The sequence below is a fragment of the Balaenoptera musculus genome, chromosome 14 (genome assembly GCF_009873245.2).
Source record: "Balaenoptera musculus isolate JJ_BM4_2016_0621 chromosome 14, mBalMus1.pri.v3, whole genome shotgun sequence".
Lineage (NCBI taxonomy): Eukaryota > Metazoa > Chordata > Mammalia > Artiodactyla > Balaenopteridae > Balaenoptera > Balaenoptera musculus.
Window position 1 is genome coordinate 83,245,003 of NC_045798.1, and position 11,909 is coordinate 83,256,911.

Genomic DNA, 11,909 nt, shown 5'->3' on the forward strand with positions numbered 1-11,909 from the left:
ACATGTCAAGGAGGCTCATGCAGCCACATGCTAGTAGAAGGCCTAAGGATGCAAAGTTCACGTGACACACGCGGAAGAGCCATCCTGAGAGGGGACAGCGCTCAAGAGTCCATTGGAACTGCTCCAGCAACCTCCCCACCCCACCCTGCTAACAAGTGCGCTCGCTGCCCCCGTGACCGTGGGCACAGAAATTGTGTCACACCCAGAGGGCGCATCTCAGGATGCCGCAGAGCAGGAGCAGTGTGGGGACTGAAGGATGTCGTGAGCAGGAGGTAGAAGGAGAGTCAAGTCCAGGGGTTTCAGTAAGAGCGAAGGGACCGCCCACCGAGTCTCAGTGTCAAGGTCGCTGACGTCACGGCCGACTTCAGAGTCTGCTCATCCCAGCCACGCAGTCACACGTGAGGAACCTCGGGTGGACAACATAAGTATGTAAACATGTTCACTCTCAGTAGAAGCCAAGGAAAGGCAAATAAAAATGGAAAGTAACTTCCCACTTACCAATATGGCAGACATTAGAAAGGAAAGGTAACGGCCAGGGTCTGTGAGGGCGTCGGGGAACCTTGGCTAACGCCAGCGGTGGAAGTGGAGCTGATATGAAACTCATTCATTGCCCTCCCAGAAATATATAAATACATATACAGTATTATTTAAAACTGTAACTCCCATCATTTTTACTGCCCAGGAATGGCAAATGATAGCAACTTAAATATCTTTATGGTAGCAAAACAGTACCATGACTTACGTTGTATCCATCCATACAGTAAGGTGCACTGTAGTGATTAAAAAGGAAAGTACAGATAGAGGAATATTCAAAGACTAGAAGGGTGCTCAGAATAGATTTGTGGGAGGCAGACGATGGGCCCCACCCCACCCCAAAGGTATCCACAGCTGCCCTGGGACCTATGAATGTATTGTGCTTCTGGGTAAAGGGGATTAAGGTTGCAGATGAAGCTAAAGTGACTAAGTTCTCAGTTGAAACATGAGAGAGGAAGATGATCTTGGATCATCTGAGTGGGCCCAGGGTACTCACAAAGGCCTTTGTAGGTGAAAGAAGGAGGCAGGAGAGTCCAAAGTAGAGGGATGCTATGTGAAAGAGACTCAATGGACCACTGCTGGGTTTGGACATGGAAGGGGTCCAGGGCTCTGCGGATACCTTGATTTCAGACCAATGAGACCCACGTTGAGCTTCTGACCTCCAGAACTGTTAATATATTAAATTTGTGTTGGTTTTAGTCACCAAGTTTGTGGTAATTTGTCACAGCAACAATAGGAAATGAACACAACATTGTTAAGTGAGAAATGTCTAGTTTTGTATTGTGTACACTGAAGAATGAGTTAAAAATATAAAATACATATATATACAAACACACATGCACACACACAGCAGAAGAGTCTGAAATGTTCTACAAAATAGCTAAATTTAATTGTGGTTCTATCCAGGTGGTGATGTTACCCTTGATTTATATTATTTTTGGATATTTTATTATCTGCATTTTCCACAGTACTACTTTGTATCAGAAAAAATGTATTACTTTGTAATCAGAAAAAAAATGTTTGTTAAAATGTTGTAGAGATCTCTCAGTTGAGGTCGCTGCAAGCCCTACTCTAAATTTGCAGTATGCATCCTTCACAGAGACACGTTAGTTTGTCATTTGTTTAAAGGTGGAGCTTTTGCTCTGGGGAGTTTCTTTCTTGTAGGATAATATTTTCCCCAAATCATAGACAACTGGTCATTGATAGTCAGGTAAAAGCCCAAACAGATATCTTTCACTGAAGAGTGTTCTCAGGTAAGCACTTCAGATTTTTAGTACATTACAGGGACATAGTTTTTACTACTCCAAGTGTAGTCCCACATTTTGACAATGTGCCAATTCATTCTTTAAAAGTTTATTGCCTTCTGCCTTATGCTGAGCAGTGTCTGCTTGCTAAAATATTGCACAGCCAGAGGACGGTGGTGATTGTAACTACTTTGTAGGAGCATTGAAAACAATGATTATACTTTGTTCTGTGACAAAACAGAATGCAAAAGCCCACAGACCTCTAACTACAACTTTATAAAAAAGAAACATCAGAAGATTTATATTGGTTACACCGCTCAGAAATAATTTTCATGCAATGCAGTCCACAGCACAGGGACCATGGTTTTCTCTGGAAGGTCAATAAAAACAATAAATGTGCATAAGAAGAATATCAGTAGTTGGCTTAGAGGGTCTAATATTAATATCAGCTAAGAGACATCAAGGACTTATTTATTATTTTTTAATAACTATGTCAGATTCATGGTAGGTGTAACTACTATCTCAACATTGTCAACTGAGGCTTAGAGAAGTGACTTGTTCAATGTCACACTGGAGTAGCAAATTAAATCAAAGTAAAATTCTGATTCTAAAGCCTGGGCTGTTAATCATGATTACTCTCAAAGATTATGATTTTTTTTAAGATTATGATTTTTTAAATGATTAGGTTACTTTTATAATTGAACCATAGAAATAATTCTGCAACTCCCTGGTCTCCCCATAACCTAAAATAGAATGTTAGTCCTGGGCATGTGTGAGGAAGAGAGAGAGAGAGAGAGAGAAAATCACCGTAAGGATAAATATAAAGGAAAACTGTGATTAAGAGAAATTATCATAGCTTTCCTTCAGCCGCTGCATTTTTGAAATGTCAGAAATTACATCTCAGTGAATAGTCTTGATTTTCTATGGGTAGAGAAAGAAGAGTGACTCCATTTTGGAGGTGGCAGTGGCCAGGATAATCACCTTACCTCTCAGTTTCGGCTGGGGTGATGCCATAGAAAGGGTATTTGGGGAAAAAACAGTGCTTCAGAGAGATTGTGCCAGTGATTCGGTTACTGTCAGGTCACCCCAAGGGAAATAACTCTCAGACCATCAAAGTGGTGAGAGGCGGGCACGTTCTCGAAGAAGGCCAGAGCACTCATTTTGTAAAAGTTAAAATGCAATTTAAAGCCTTGGGAGGTTAAGTTATTTGGTAGAAGCACAAAAACATCATGAGGAAGCCTTGTTGTTTATTTGCAGTTTTTGCTTGTACAGTTCAGTTTTGATGGTTTTGATTAGTCTCTGATATTTGGAGAGCATATTGTCATTATCAGAGCAGAAGTGTCCTTAGTGAGGAACAAAGCATCTAAAATGAGCAAAATGGTAGGGAGGAAAGACCATACGTTTTGAGAGGTGGGTTAGGTAAGTGTGAAAGAGTTCTGACTCCAAGCTTGCCAAGGGCTGAGAGGGGTCGTGAATGTGTGAGAGATTCTTAATGAACAGATGGTAGACAAGGCTGGGCCAGGGCTCGTCAAAAGTAACTCCTCCAAATTCCTGAGAGAGCCAAGGAACAGAACATCTTTGCATTGTTTAATTTTTTTAATTTATGAAATATTTCATAATTACAGAAAAGTACAGAGAAAAAGATGACCCCCACCAGCATGGCCACTGATTCCTATCAAAGCTCAATGTTTGGCCACATTTACTTCACATCGTTTAAAATGAGGACAATTGCAGACACACTTGAGCCCCTCTGTAAGGTCTCCCTCTCCGATCCCCACCTCTCCCTTTACATTCCCAGAGAAGGATGTGGTGTTTCTTATTCCCATGAGTGTTTTTTGTTTAAATCATTTTGTTACTGAGGTACGTATCTGTAGATTATTGATAGTATTTGCAGGGGGTTGGCTGGTGGCCTCCAAAAGATATGCCCACATCTTAACCCCTGGAACCTGTGAATGTAGCTTTATTTGGGAAAAGGGTCTTTACCGATGCAATTAAATTAAAGATATGGAGAAGTGATGACCCTGGATTATTCAGCAGGTCCTATGTCCAGGGGCGAGTGTCTTTATAAGAGAGAGAGAGAGGAGAAGGCTGATGGAGTTTAAGGCAGATGTGGGAGAAAAGCAGCTACAAGCCAAGGAATTCCTGGAGCCTAATCTTTATGATTTGGTCTTTTCAATAAATCTTGTGTAGGAAATCCTTTCCCACCCTAGTCATAGCATCTTGCTCTGATACTTCTTTTAAATGTTTTAATGCATTTGCTTTCCATGCCTAGGTTTTTAATAGACCTTGAATTATTTCTGTGTATGATGAAAGTGATGGTTATAATATCTTCCATATGGGGGATCAGTTGTTTCATATTTACTGAAAAGAGCAGTGTGTGTCCGGGCTCCCTGAAGCCCTGGGCTGCTTGCCTAGTTCCCCCACCTAATTGGCCATGGTTTTGTAACAGTTCCTGTTATCAGATAGGCAAGTCTCACCCTTCCTACAGCTTTTCGTCTTCAGAAATGTCTTCATTATCTTGGCTCTTTGCTCTTCTTCTTCTTCTCTTTTTTAATTGAACTATGGTTGATTGACAATATTGTCTTAGTTTCAGGTGTACAGCAAAGTGATCCAGATTTTTCAGATTTTTTCCATTATAGGTTATTACAAGATACTGAACTCCTTATGAATTTTAAAATATGTATGTTTAATTATGAGAAAAACCCTGTTGATTTTAAAAAATTGGAGTTTCTTTTTTTCAGATCAAGTCTGATATAGTTATGAGTCTTTCTATCTAAGGACAGGGCATATGTCTCTATTATTCAAAACCTTCTTGTGTGTGTCCTTCAATGACGTTTATTGTTTCCTCCATAAAAGTCTTGCTCATACTTTTTAAGATTTATTCTTTTGCATCTCGCAGTGTATGCTACCACTTTTGGGGCCTTTTTTTCCTAATAACTTTTGCACTTGGTTATTACTTGTTTATTCTAAAGCCATAGCTGAACTCTTTAGTAGTTTTGCTTGCATTTTTTTTTTCACACACACACACTGTATTTTATTTTTACAAGGGATAAATAAACTGACACCAAGCATTGTAAGTGGATGACCACAACAAAAGCAACAATGATTGCAATTACCAAACACGAAACACACTCATACTATGTCATAATATTGACATTCAGTCCAGTAATCCTCTACTGTAACTTGCTTGCATTTTTAATGGTGAGACATTTCCTACAAATAAGGAATTTTGTAGAATTGTTATCTCTAACTTTCCACTTTTTATACCACTTACTTCGTTTCCTCTCTTTAACTGCATTGGTTAGGTGCCTGATACAAGGCTGAAGAAAAGAAGTGTTATTAGTTATCCTTGATGTGGGGCATTCTTGTCCCTGACTTAAGTGGGAGCGTGAGTTAATAGCTTAAGCTATGTTGAGTGCATGGGAGAGAACTTTTTATTTTTCTCAGCCTTGCACTGTGGTGGTGAGACACGTAAGAAGAGACACATAGAAACACACTGCTGGGAATTCCCTGGAGATCCAGTGGTGAGGACTCTGTGCTTCCACTGCAGGGGGCACGGGTTTGATCCCTGGTCGGGGAAATAAGATCCTTCATAGCCACGCAGAGACAAAAAACAAAACAAAACAGAACAAACAAACAAAAAACACAAAACACTGCAAGGAGGGCTTCTAGCAAAATCGTTTTTTGGCACCTACTGAGATGGTGATCTCAGGCTACCTGTATGAAACAGCATGTGACTTTTTAATTTTATTTATTTATTTTTCGCTGCGGTGGGTCTTCGTTGCTGCATGCAGGCTCTCTCTAGTTGTGGCGGGTGGGGGCCACTCTCCGTTGCGGTGCACGGGCTTCTCATTGCGGGGGCTTCTCTTGTGGAGCACGGGCTCTAGGCACGCGGGCTTCAGTAGTTGTGGCACTCAGGCTCAGTAATTGTGGCTCGCGGGCTCTAGAGCGCAGGCTCAGTAGTTGTGGCGCATGGGCTTAGTTGCTCTGTGGTATGTGGGATCTTCCCGGACCAGGGCTCGAACCCGTGTCCCCTGCAGTGGCAGGCGGATTCTTAACCACTGCACCACCAGGGAAGCCCCAGCATGTGACTTTTTAATACCCACTGGTTGTTCATGATAATCACATTAATATGTGAGCACTTTACCCAGAAAAATGTGGTAGACAGTGTTCATGAACTTGGAGGGAGGGAAGTGAGTATTTCCCTGCGCTGTGGGAGGGGACCGTGGGCTCGTGGTGCTCCGCATCTGAAGCGAGATGGGGAAGGCAGCCCGGCATGCTCTCCTCTCTCGTGGTCTCTGAAAAGAGCGGAAGTGGTTAAGCCCATGACAGGCTAATGGTGCCTAAACCTTCTCCATAATATTTTAAACTGTGAGTTGGAGCTTAAAAAACCATTTTTTTTTTAAAGCTGAGGCCTGTATAACTTTTCAAACTTCAAAATGAGCATCTTTCAAAACATGCTGATCTGGGTCCGTAATATAATTTGAATATTTACAATATAAAATTATTCCGTCTATTATAGACATACAAGTATAAACAAAATTTCCTTCTAACTATAATTTCTCAGCAGTCAATGATAGTGTCATCAATACGATTTTTGTCCAGGATGTAATGTCCTGCTGAAGCTATTATGCATCAGTTCCTTAGAAGATGCAAATGTAAACAAAGAACATCTCTTTATGTCAGAAATAGCGAGGTTCCCCCAACCAGATCGCTTCCAAGGCAGCTGCAGTTTGTTGCTTGACTAACAGGCAGGAGTCCGGCAAGTCCTGCCTCTTTGCTTCCGTCCACACTGAAGAGACCACACCCTGAGGAGAGAGAGAATTTGAAAAAGGGCTCCCAGTACCATCTTATACTCTTTAGCTCAAATGGGCAAGTCCTCCTTGTGAAAAAAGAAATCAGCAAGAGCTTCATGGTGAAAAGAAAGCTTGCCCACCACTGATTCCAGGGGAGAAGCTGTTTCTTGCCCAGTGGCATGAATTATCTCTTCCAGGCTTCTGTCGTCCCTGGGACGCCCCTGGGGCAGACTTGAACTTTTAAGAAACCGTGTTTCCTCAAGAAACCGCATTTCCTCTGCTCTGTCACGAGAACCTAATCTGGCTGTTTAGCTGAGTCAAAGCGTAGGACCCTGCAGACAGCTATTTCAAGCCACTGGCTTTCGCTTCTGTCTGGACCGTTTCTTCATCTTTATCCTCAAAATCCTATCCGCTCGTCAGTCTGTGCTCAAATATAGGTTTGTCCTTGAGGCCTGGGAAGGCTTCCTCCCCTTCACTAATTTTCATTTTCTCATTCCCTCTCTCTCTTCCCCTTCCGGCTGTTCCACATGATATGTTTCTACCTCGTTTTTGAGGAGCAGAGCAAGGGCTTTGGAGGCAGACCTCGGTTCAGATCCCTCTCTGAGTCTCACTGCATGGACCTGATGGGCAGCTTTCTCAATTTTATGGGCCTCAATTTCCCATCTATGGAACAGGGAAAATAATGCCAATGTCACCATATTTGTGAAAAATGAGAATGCATATGAATCATTTGACATGGCATCTACCAAACAGTTGGGCCTCAATAATCTATTATATCCCTCCTTTTCTTTTTTTCTTTTTTTTAAATTGAAGTATAGTTAATTTACAATGTTGTGTTAATTTCTACTGTACAACACAGTGATTCAGTTATACATACATATACATTTTTTAATATTCTTTTCCATTATGGTTTATCATAGGATCTGTTTTATTTCCACTTAGCTACTGATTGTTTAATAACATTTTGATTCATGGGTATTGAGACTGCATCTTATAAAACTTTGTATCCTCCTGAACCAAAGACAGTGTCTTGGGTGTATCAGGCAGTCGGTAGGAGTTGTTGAATTAAGCTGCTCAGAAGAGAAACAGAGAAGAAATAAAAGGAGATAAACTCAAAATGGACTAAAGACCTAAATGTAAGATCTGAAACCATAAAACTCCTAGCAGAGAACACAGGTGGAGCACTCTTTGACGTAAATTGTAGCAATATTTTTTGGATCTGTCTCCTAATGCAAAAGAAATAAAAGCAAAAATAAACAAGTGAGACCTAATTAAATTTAAAAGCTTTTGCCCAGCAAAGGAAACCATCAACAAGACAAGAGAACAACCTACTGAATGGGAGAAGATATTTGCAAATTATATGACCGATAAGGGGTTAATATCCAACATATGTAAACAGATCATATGACTCAACATCAAAAAAAAGGAAACAATTAGAAGATGGGTAGAAGAACCGAATAGACATGTTTCCAAAGGGGAAACGCAGATGGCCAACAGGTACATGAAAGGATGTTCAGTATCACTGATCATTGGGAAAATGCAAATCAAAACCACAATGAGATACCGCCTTACACCTGTCAGAATGGCCGTCCTCAAGAAGAACACAAATGACAAATGCTGGAGAGGGCGTGGGGAAAAGGGAACCCTGTGCACTGTGGGTGGGAATGTAAATTGGTGCAGCCACTGTGGAAAACAGTATGGAGGTTTCTCAAAAAAAAAAAAAAAAGGAATAGAACTACCATATGACCCAGCAATTCCACTCCTGTGTATATATCTGAAAAAAGGACACTAATTCGAAAAGATACATGCACCCCAAAGTTCATAGCAGCCTTATTTAAAATTGCCAAGATGTGGAAGCAACCTAAGTGTCCATCAACAGATGAATGGATAAAGAAGATATGGTATATACATACAATGGAATACTATTCCGCCATAAAAAAGGAATGCAATTTTGCCATTTGCAGCAACATGGATGGACTTGGAGGGCATTATGCTGCGTGAAGTGGGTCAGACAGAGAAGGACAGATGCTGTATGATATTACTTGTACGTGGAGTCTAAAGAATGCAACAAACTAGTGAATATGACAAAGGAGAAGAAGACTCATGATATAGAGAACGGGCTGGTGGTTACCAGTGGGGAGAGGGAAGGGGGAAAGGGCAGTATCAGGGTAGGGGGTTAAGAGGTACAAACTATTAGGTATAAAATAAGCTACAAGGATATATTGCACAACACGGGGAATATAGCCAATATTTTATAACAACTTTAAATGGAGTATAACCTTTAAAAATTGCAAATCACTATATTGTACACCTGTAACTTACATAACATTGTACAGCAACTATACTTCATTTAAAAAAAAGGCACATAATCAACATTCTGGTTCTTCACTTCTTACTCCTCAATTGAGAAGATAGCAGCAGGTTTCAAGGTCTAAATACCAAGGAGTATTTTAGACCACGACTACTGTGTACTGAGCCCTAACAATTCTTATGCTACCTTGTTACCAGAAAGAATCTCGGAGCCACTGTGACCTCACCTAAAAGCCTTAAAATTCTGTCTCCTTTTCTTTTGCTACATAGGACATTAGTGGTAGGACTGGCAAACTTGTTATAAGATCTATAGGATAGATACTGGTAGTATATCAATGCTGATTTCCTGCTTTTGATAATTGCAATGTGGTAAGGCAGGTATTTGGGAAGAGGGGGTTATTATGTCTGCCACTCACTTTCCAACGCTTCAGAAAAAACATACTGTGCTTAAGACAGAGAGAGACTGATGGAGCAATTGTGATAAAATGTCAATATTTGGGAATCTCCTTGAGGCTCTGTGGTTATTCTCTGTACTAGTTTTACAACTTTTCTGTAAGGCTGAAATGATCTCAAAAGAAAGAATTGAAAACAATAGCTCTTTGAGAGTAGATGTTTGCATCTTACTTGACCAGGTGAGGGAGTTACCAAACCAAATTATAGCTCTCTCGCTTCTTCCTAAAGGAAATGCTAATTATGTCATTGGCTAAGCCTGATTCAAAACTTTTGAGGCAGTCTGCTCTTCAGGGTCCGAGGCATTTCTGCTGCTCACCTGCAGTCGAAGCCTCACCATCCCTCATCCTGCTTGGATGGAGTGTCATCCTGGAGTTTGTTCTACATCGATCAGGGACAAGTACAGAGGCTTTGCTTGACCAGCAATGTCTGAAGTGGGTGCATTCCTGGAGCTGGGGACACGGTCACCTTGGAAAAGATCAGCTTTGACAAACAAGGCTTTAACGACACGCTTGCTTAATGCACCAGTATCGGGCTGGATTGTTTTCCAGAGGACTGGTCAGAATTGTTTGACTCTGTAACAAACTTGTGCTTGGGTGGAGGAGGGAGGGGAAGAAATAATGCTATAGATTTATTAGATTTTTATGAAGAATAAAAGATAAATATTGGAACAGCTCTTTGCAAACGCAGACTAAATTATATGTTTAATTGTACATAAAATTGGCTTTTCTATAATTTTCCTTACAGTATTACTAGTCTGTCAGATTTCCCTTCCATAGCAAACAGAGGACTCTGGGAAGGATATTAGGAGGTCACTGCATGCCCCTAAATTGTGGTCCAGCTAGAATTCAAGCATTTCTGCCAGACCCATGGGAGCAGCCTTTTTGATGGGCAGCTCCAGAAAATAAGGGAGAAGAGATTTGAGTCAAACTTGGTGGGATAGAGACACCCCAGATTTGTAAACGAGAGAATTTCTAATGCAGCTGCCAACGGTCCCTCACCCCCGTCCTCATCCATTAATCTCGGGTCCTCTCCTGCCTTCTCCACACACACCCTCCACCAGGTGAGGGTCTCACGTCTGGGGACCAAAAGTAGAGAGGCTAATTTTACAGATCTGGGAGTGGCATTGGGGGCATAAGGAAGCACTTTGGGGAACCAACCTAGATGTGTGACCTAGAGGGTGTGTGTGTGTGTGCGTGTGTGTGTGCATGTGTGTGTGTGTGCGCGCACGCGCGCGCTCACGGCGTCATTGGACAGCACAGCGTGTGTGCGCCGAGGGCGCAGCATGCTGACATCTCGGTGATGCTGGTGAGATCTCAGCCAGGCAGTGACTTTGGCGCAGGGAAGGACTCGACACGCCGGGCACTGGCGCTCCGGGATTCCTACATGGCATCGCTGCCATGCACCGATGGCATCAAGGCGCTTCATATAGCACCATGCGTAGGAAGGGAGCCAGAGCTGAGGAAGTCACCACGCTGGCAGCTCGGGGATCTGTTCTTGATTACCTGCGAGACAGACGCCTTCTGGAGATTTGCAATTTTAAGAGAGACCGATCCTGCAGTAACCAGCGCAGGACGAGCAGAGAAATAGCTCATGTACTACTGCTGTAAAAAACCCAAATGAAATCCACCGTGAACCTACATAATCCACATGTGGGTTAATTGGCAGATTATTTGCATTTCTTACCTTGCTAACTTATAAGGATTGTTATTTTTTAAAATCTCAATTTAAATATATACATTAAAATAAATTTTATTTGATTGCCACAATCGTACTCTAACCTGATATTCGTCAAAGCAATGCAGAGATTCTGAAGCTGGGGTGCACATCAGAATCACCGAGAGAGCTGTAAAAATACATATGCCTCGAATCCATCCTGAGAAAATCAGATTTCAAGATTTGGGATGAAACCAACATAGCTATAGTTAAAAAAATTTTTTTAAGGAGATTTTAGGATTCATTTCCTTGTTGAAGACTAACAAACAATGTAATCCTGTTACGTAATATAAAATGTATAATTATAAATGTATGATACTTATACTCTACTTAGATAAAGCCTATAGTTACGATAAAATGTAACAGGTGAATCATAAAAGGAAATCATAACTGATTATATAACCCTGTCGTGCATTGTATTGCTGTTTTTATCTTTTCAAAGCCCTTTACAACCATTATCCTGATTTGTTCCTACAGCAATCGCAAAAGAGAGGTGTGAAAAGTCTTTGGGCTGTTCCTTGGAAAAGAGACAATGATCGGGATAAGGTAGCGACACAGGAGAGTCTTACCGGAAAGGATCCAGGTAAGTGCGTGTCCCGAGCTTAAATGTGCGGATCTGAACATACTTCTGGCGTTTAGCAGAGATTACCCAGTAACTACCTGTCTGTTTGTGCTAAACTCTTTTACAGGAGAATTATAGCCGTTATAGTTAACTGCCTTTTTAGCATTATGCTCTGTAATTTAAAAATATTTCCCAAACCCCTACACCTGTAGCCTCCTGCAGTCTCCGCCTGGCAACTAACATCTTTTGAAATCTATTCCCTTAGGATTCTACTCACAAGGGTGGCTGGTCCAGTTC

General features: G+C 41.4%; 1 long non-coding RNA gene across 1 annotated transcript in view; it reads left to right on the forward strand.

Moving 5' to 3' along the window:
- LOC118880321 overlaps positions 1-11,598 on the forward strand; it is a 71,294-nt gene extending 59,696 nt beyond the window's left edge. Inside the window, exon 3 of the long non-coding RNA XR_005016254.1 lies at positions 11,528-11,598. This is a non-coding gene — a long non-coding RNA (uncharacterized LOC118880321). The remainder of the gene's footprint in view (positions 1-11,527) is intronic.
- The last annotated feature ends 311 nt before the right edge of the window (positions 11,599-11,909 follow it).